Source organism: Macaca mulatta, chromosome 20 (genome assembly GCF_049350105.2).
Source record: "Macaca mulatta isolate MMU2019108-1 chromosome 20, T2T-MMU8v2.0, whole genome shotgun sequence".
NCBI lineage: Eukaryota > Metazoa > Chordata > Mammalia > Primates > Cercopithecidae > Macaca > Macaca mulatta.
In genome coordinates, this window is record NC_133425.1 from 5,483,146 (window position 1) to 5,490,535 (window position 7,390).

The window sequence follows — 7,390 nt, forward strand, 5'->3', positions numbered from 1 at the left end:
GGCAAACTGACAAACTGCGTCTGCCACCCAGAAGGAATGCTGAGGGCAGTCACGACCCAGGCACAAGTGTTTCTTGTCATGAGATAATGTGAACCTGTGATCAATCAAGCAGCTGACCAATTGCTACCTCGTCCTCCCTGCTCTTTCTACCCAATGAATATGAAGAGCGGTAGAAGCTCAAGGCGGCTGCCCTTGTTCACTAGAAGCAGGGAGCCCTCTTCTTCTCCTGGCCCCTTCCTTTAAAATAGTTTCTTTTGTTTCAAGTTTTCATTTCTACGTTCGTCCCCCTTTGTTCAGTCCCATGGTAACCGCGGCAAACCGCGGCACTTCAGGTCAGGAGTTTGAGACCAGCCTGGCCAACATGAAGAAACCCCATCTTTACTAAAAATACCAAAGTTAGCCAGGCGTGGTGGCGCACACCTGTAATCCCAGCTACTCAGGAGGCTGAGGCAGGAGAAATGCATGAACCCAGGAGCCAGAGCCGAGTAAGCCAAGTATCGTGCCACTGCACTCCAGCCTGGGTGACAGAGTGAGACTCCATCTCAAAAAAAAAAAACCCAGGGACATGCACCACAAGGATCCCACGGAGAATGAGCACCACCTCTCTCCTGATTGCAAGCAAGCCACCCCCTACTAACCCTTATACGTGCCATCTCCTCCTACGAGAGAACAGCAGATACAGGATCTCACTCTGTCGCCTAGGCTGGAGTGCGGTGGCGCGATCTCAGCTCACTGTAACCTCCACCTCCCGGGTTCAGGCAGTTCTCCTGCCTCAGCCTCCTGAGTAGCTGGGACTATAGATTTTTTGTATTTTAGTAGAGACGGGGTTTCACCATATTGCCCAGGCTGGTCTCAAACTCCTGAGCTCAGGCAATCCGCCCGCCTAGGCCTCCCAAAGTACTAGGATTACAAGCGTGAGCCACCATGAGCAGCCTTTGTTGTTGTTGTTGTTTTGAGATGGAGTCTCACTCTGTCACCCAGGCTGGAGTGCAGTGGTACAATCTCGGCTCACTGCAACCTCCGCCTCCCAGGTTCAAGCGATTCTCCTGCCTCAGTTCCCCTAGTAGCTGGGATTACAGGCACGCACCACCATGCCCAGCTAATTTTTGTATTTTTAGTTGAGATGGGGTTTTGTCATGTTGGCCAGGCTGGTCTTGAACTCCTGACCTTAGGTGATCCACCTGCCTTGGCCTCCCAAAGTGCTGGGATTATAGGCGTGAGCCACCACGCCTGGCCAGTTCCTTTTTTTTTTCATTCAAGGGTGTGGTAAGGGGAGCTGGTTTGGGGAACTCATTCCTTTCTACAGCTGCCAGATTTAGAGCTGGTCCTGCCACAGCCCCCAGTCCTATCCCCTCCTCTGTCAACACAGGTTCTTGTCAATCAATAGAAGAAACTTGCAACTCAGCAGGGCAAGAGAAGAAAGGAGACCAAGGCAGAGGACATAACCCCACCCCTGCCCAGGACCTGCAGAGCAAGGGAGGCCAAGCCGGACAACTCAACAGAGTGAAAATGACAAATGCCACAAGGCCACACAGCATCAAGGAAAGCACAGACAGGCAGCTGGTTAAAGAAAGGACAGGCCGGGCGCGGTGGCTCAAGCCTGTAATCCCAGCACTTTGGGAGGCTGAGACGGGCGGATCATGACGTCAGGAGATCGAGACCATCCTGGCTAATACGGTGAAACCCCGTCTCTACTAAAAAAAATACAAAAAACTAGCCGGGTGAAGTGGCGGGTGCCTGTAGTCCCAGCTACTCGGGAGGCTGAGGCAGGAGAATGGCGTGAACCCGAGAGGAGGAGCTTGCAGTGAGCTGAGATCCGGCCACTGCACTCCAGCCTGGGTGACAGAGCAAGACTCCGTCTCAAAAAAAAAAAAAAAAAAACAGAAAGGACAGAAGGATGGACTGGAATGGGGGGCAGCCAGAGACACAAAAAAATGTGAAGCTAAGGACAGCATGGCCAGCTGGCTCCAAGAGGCTGTGTGAGGATTTGCATGTGCTTTACATACTGGTCTGGGGCCAGTTAGTCAACTGGTAAGGAGGCCAAGGTCACAGGAAAGAACCCGTCTTCCACTCAGCAGCCCTTCAAATATCTAGCAGAGCTGGGGCATCGCTCTGCTGCACGGCCAAAGACGCCCCCAAATCATGGCACAAAAGGCACGTTTTTATTATGACCCACCCTGTACCAGAAAGACATGGAGATGGCCTTTCTCTATAAAATATAGCAAGAAAGCACGAACTGGAAGCACTAGTGGAAGAAAGGAAGGCACACAATATGGAACCATTCGTAAGACTAACAGGAAAAAACGACACCATATATTTCAGTCCCTGACACGTGTGGAACTTGACCACCTGCCCAATTCAGTGTCCTTAAAATAAGAACCAACCGAATGCTTGGGAGGAGTGAAATTATTTCAACTATTGAGACTCGGCAAGAATTTCTTCTGAGAATCCTCGTAAAGAGGAAACAGACACAGCGCAAGGTAATGACCCTTGAGAACATTCTTAGAGCAGACATACATTTTCCATGAAGTGTATCCCTAATAGAGACTCTTAAAATAGGGCAGGGGACCAGCCAGGCGCGGTGGCTCATACCTATAATCCCAGCACTTCAGGAGGCCAAGGTGGGTGGATCACTTGAGGCCAGGAGTTGGAGACCAGCCTGGCCAACATGGCAAAACCCCGTCTCCACAAAAATACAAAAATTAGCTGGGTATCGTGGCGCATGCCTGTAATCCCAGTTACTCGGGAGGGTGAGGCAGGAGGATCGCTTGAACCCCGGAGGCGGAGGTTGCAGTGAGCCGGGATAGCGCCACTACACTCCAGCCAGGATGACAAAAGCAAAACTTCATTTCCAAAAAAAAAAAAAAAAAAGTAGGGCAGGGGAGGCCACAGGGAACAAGAATGCCTGGCCCTGCCTCAAAGAAATCACCCCCCAAAGACAGTCCATGACACATGCTTAGGACACTTCTCCTGAACTGTCACCTTACATGCTGTTGGTAGGAGGGAAAATTGGTACCGTGCATTTGGGAGATGGTAGCTACTAAAATCTAGTTATAATAGCCCTAAGTTGGAAACAACATGAATGTCCACCATGGGCCAGGTGCGGTGGCTCACGCCTGTAATCCCAGCACTTTGGGAGGCGGAGGCAGACAGATCACGAGGCCAGGAGTTCAAGACCAGCCTGAATAACATGGTGAAACCCCGTCTCTACTAAAAATACACAAATTAGCAGGGTGTGGTGGCGTGTACTTGTAATTCCAGCTACTCGGGAGGCTGAGACAGGAGAATGGCTTGAACCTGGAAGGCAGAGTTTGCAGTGAGCCGAGATAGAGCTATTGGACTCCAGCCTGGGTGACAGAGCAAGATTCCATCTCAAAATGAAATAAATAAATAAATAAATAAATAAATAAATAAATAAAAATAAATGTCTACCACTATGTGAATGGATAAACTGTGGTCTATTCATACAATGAAATAGTACTTAGCAAGAAAAATGAACATTTATGCTTACATAAAAATATAAATAAATCTCAGAGACATTGTGTTGAGCAAAGGAAGCTTGACAAAAAGAACTTATGTGTTGTATGACTGATACAAGCTTCTAGAACAGGAAAAACTCCAGCGTGGCCAACATGGTGAAACCCTATCTCCACCAAAAAATTGAAAAATTAGGCCAGGCGCAGTGGCTCATGCCTATAATCCCACAACTTTGGGAGGCCAAGGCGGGTGGATCACCTGAGGTCAGGAGTTCAAGACCAGCCAGGACAACATGGTGAAACCCTGTCTCTACTAAACAAAAATTAGCTAGGCGTGGTGGCGGGCACCTGTAATCCCAGTGACTCGGGAGACTGAGGCAGGAGACTCGCTTGAACCCAAGAGGCAGAGGTTGCAGTGAGCTGAGATCATGCCATTGCACTCCAACCTGGGCAACAACAGTGAAACTCCATCTCAAGAAAAAAAAAAAAAATTAGCCAGGCATGGTGGTGCATACCTGTGGTCCCCGTTACTTGGTAGGCTGAGACGGGAGAATTACCTGAACCCCAGAGGTGGAGGTTGCAGTGAGCTGGGATCACGCCACTGCACTCCAGCCTGGGCGATAGAGCAAGACCCTGTCTCAATCAATCAATACACAATAGAGAAAACTAATACACTGTGATAGGAATTAAAACCAAGGCCAGGTGTGGTGGCTCACGCCTGTAATCTCAGATCTTTGGGAGATCAAAGTGGGAGGACTGCCTGAGGACAAGAGTTTTCAAACCAGTTTGGGCAGCATAGTGAGACCTTGTTCCTTTTTTAAAAACAGAAGAAATTAAAACTATGGTTAGATTCCACCATACACCTACCAGAATACCTAAATAATGATAAATCTGACAACATTAAGTGCTGATGAGAATGCAAGGCAACTGAAACTCTCATAAAAATGGAAGAGAATAGAGAATTCCATACACATACACATAAAACATTAAAAACGGGTAAATCTGAGTAAGTCCCATGTACGGTACCAATGAAAATTACCTGGTTTCTATGCTAACCGTAGTTATGCAAGATGGCAAGATGTTAACACTGGGGGATGCTGCATGATCTCCCTATACATGTCTTTCTTTTTTTAAAAACAAATAATAATAAAAAAAAAGCCAGGAGCAGTGGCTTACATCTGTAATCCCAGCACTTTGGGAGGCCGAGGCGGGCAGATCACCTGAAGTCAGAAGTTTGAGACCAGCCTGGCCAACATGGTGAAACCCGTCTCTACTAAAAATACAAAAAAATTAGCCAAGCATGGTGGCACACACCTGTATTCCCAAATACTCAGGAGGCTGAAGCAGAATCACTTGAATCCAGGAGGCAGAGGTCCACTGAACTCCAGCCTGGGTGACACAGCGAGGCTCTGTCTCAAAAAAAAAAAAAAATAGAGATGAGGTCTTGCTATGTTGTCCAGGCTGGTCTAGAAATCCAGGGCTAAAGCCATCTTTCCCCTTCAGCCTCTCAAGTAGCTGGGTCTACAGGCTAGTACCACCAACCCGGGCTTCTCCCTGTACATTTCTATAATTATTTCAAAACGTAAAAATTTGAAAGAAAACAAACTGCTTGATAGTGGCAGAAAGCAAGCATGAGGGGATTCTGGCTGGGGCTTGCTGGGGGAGCTGGCTGCATGGGTGTATGTTCAGTTTGTGAAAATTCATGGAGCGCCTAAGCTAAGCACCCTCTTCTGAATGTGTTACCTAGTAGTCCGATAAAAGGCTTTTGGCCCCGGAGCGGCGGCTCACGCATGTAAAATCCCAGCACTTTGGGAGGCTAAGGCAAGAGGATCGCTTGAGGTCAGGAGTTTGACACTAGCCTAGACAACATACTGAGGGTCCATCTCTAGAAAAAATTTAAAACTGCTGGGCGCGGTGGCTCACGCCTGTAATCCCAGCACTTTGGAAAGAGGCCAAGGCGGGCGGATCACCTGAGGTCGGGAGTTCGAGACTAGCCTGACCAACATGGAGAAACCCCGTCTCTACTATAAGTACAAAATCAGCCAGGCGTGGTGGCGCATGCCCGCAATCCCAGCTACTCTGGAGGCTGAGGCAGGAGAATAGCTTGAACCCGGGAGGCGGAGGTTGCGGTGAGCCGAGATCGCGCCATTGCACTCCAGCCTGGGCAACATGAGCTAAATTCCGTCTCAAAAAAAAAAAAAAAAAAACAGCCAAGCTGGTGGTATGTGCCTGTAATCCCAGCTACTCAGGAGGCTGAGGTTGGAGGATCGCTTGAGCCCGGAAGGTGGAGGCTGCAGTGAGCGGAGATCGCGCCACTGCACTCCAGGCTGGGCAACAGAGACTCCGTCTCAAAAAAAAAAAAAAAAGGAAACAACAACAACAGATTTTGTTGAGTGCCGCATTGATCCGGTCCCTCCCACGCCCCCTGTGCTTCACAAAAAAGTCAGATCAGAGCTCCGGCGCGGCGGTGTCCTCCGCGAGCCTGGCCCGGGGCTCGGCAGAAGGATGAACTCTTTGGGGGCCAGACGTCTCCCATCGCACTCAGGCTGACATGGCAATGTTTCGGATACTTTGGGTAAAAATTAAACGTTTTACGAAAAGTTCTGTCACCTGTTTCTTGATTATTTTTTACGGCGGCTTCCAGAATCTTTCGTCAGAGCGAGCTCAGTGCCCGGAGGCCGCCGTCACCTGTTCTCCGGGCGGGCCCGGGGTAGGCATGCAGCTCGCTGGAGGGGTCCGGGTGCGGAGCGTGAGAGCGCGCGGGCGCCAGGCGCGGGGGCGGGGCCAGACAAGCGTGCTAGCGAGAGCGCGCGCGCCATGGCCTGAGGCGTCTGGAAACACGCGCGGCTAGGGGACGGGCGGGGCGAGTCCGGGAAGGGGCGGGGCCGCAGCCGCTCCCCTGACTTCCGCCGCCTGCGGGTGAGACCGCCTACCATCCCCAGGCGCGCTTGGGCATGCAGGGGGAGGTGGGATTCCCCTGGCCCGCCCCCAAGCCACGCCTCTGGCCTATGAGAACTGGGCTGTCCCGCAGGGACCAAGAGGAGGAGCCTCCGCCTTCGCAGGGGCTGGGCGTTCTGGGCGCACTGCGCCCTCTGTTGATCCTCTTAGGAGCTGCGCGGGAACCGTCGGGCCTGCCGGTTCGCACCTGGACGAAAGGGGTCTCTGTGCCGGGCCAGATCCTATGTAAATTTAGCTGGATAATCCCAGTAAGAGAAAATTAGCTGCAGTGCAGAGAAGCCAGGCTGAAAAGGCTGGGTTATTCCATTTATATGACATGTTGTCACAGGTAAGACTAGAGCAACAGAGAATAGATCAGTGGCTCCTAGGAGCTGGGTTGACCACCAAGAGGTATGGGGGACATTGGAAATGAAGGAACTAATTCATATCTTTTTTATTTTGCTTTTGTTTTATTTATTATTTATTTATTTTTGAGACAGAGTTCTGCTCTCGTTGCCCAGGCTGGAGTGCAATGGCGCGATCTCGGCTCACTGCAACCTCTGCCTCCCGGGTGCAAGTGATTCTCCTGCCTCAGCCTCCCCAGTAGCTGGGACCACAGCTACTGGCATTCGGCACCACGCGCCGCTAATTTGTCTATTTTTGGTAAAGACAGGGTTTCACCATGTTGACCAGGCTGGTCTCAAACTCCTGACCTCAAGTGATCCACCCACCTTGGCCTCTCAGACTGCTGGGATTACAGGCGTGGGCCACCACTGCGCCCAGCCTAATTTTTGTATTTTAGTGGAGATGGGATTTCACCATATTGGCCAGGCTGGTCTTGAACTACTGACCTCACGTGATCCACCCGCCTCGGCCTGGCCTCCCAAAGTGCTGTGATTAGAGGTGTGAGCCACCACACCTGGCCAACTACTTTAATTTTTTTAAAAAAGATATCAAAACCAGAAAGCAGGTGGTTA

The 7,390-nt window shown here is 50.5% G+C and overlaps 1 protein-coding gene across 3 annotated transcripts in view; it reads right to left on the reverse strand.

Annotated features, from left to right (window-relative positions):
• Positions 1 to 6,241, reverse strand: part of SRL (sarcalumenin) — a 67,998-nt gene extending 61,757 nt beyond the window's left edge. Inside the window, exons 1-2 of one of the 3 annotated variants that reach the window (XM_077985394.1) lie at positions 6,087 to 6,241; positions 4,791 to 4,885 (exon numbers count right to left, since the gene is read on the reverse strand). The gene's annotated coding sequence lies outside the window, so the exon portion shown is untranslated. Of the gene's footprint in view, positions 1 to 2,592; positions 2,872 to 4,790; positions 4,886 to 6,086 lie in introns of those variants that run through there. The other 2 variants (XM_077985397.1, XM_028841606.2) reach the window with 2 other exon arrangements.
• Between the last annotated feature and the right edge of the window lie 1,149 nt (positions 6,242 to 7,390).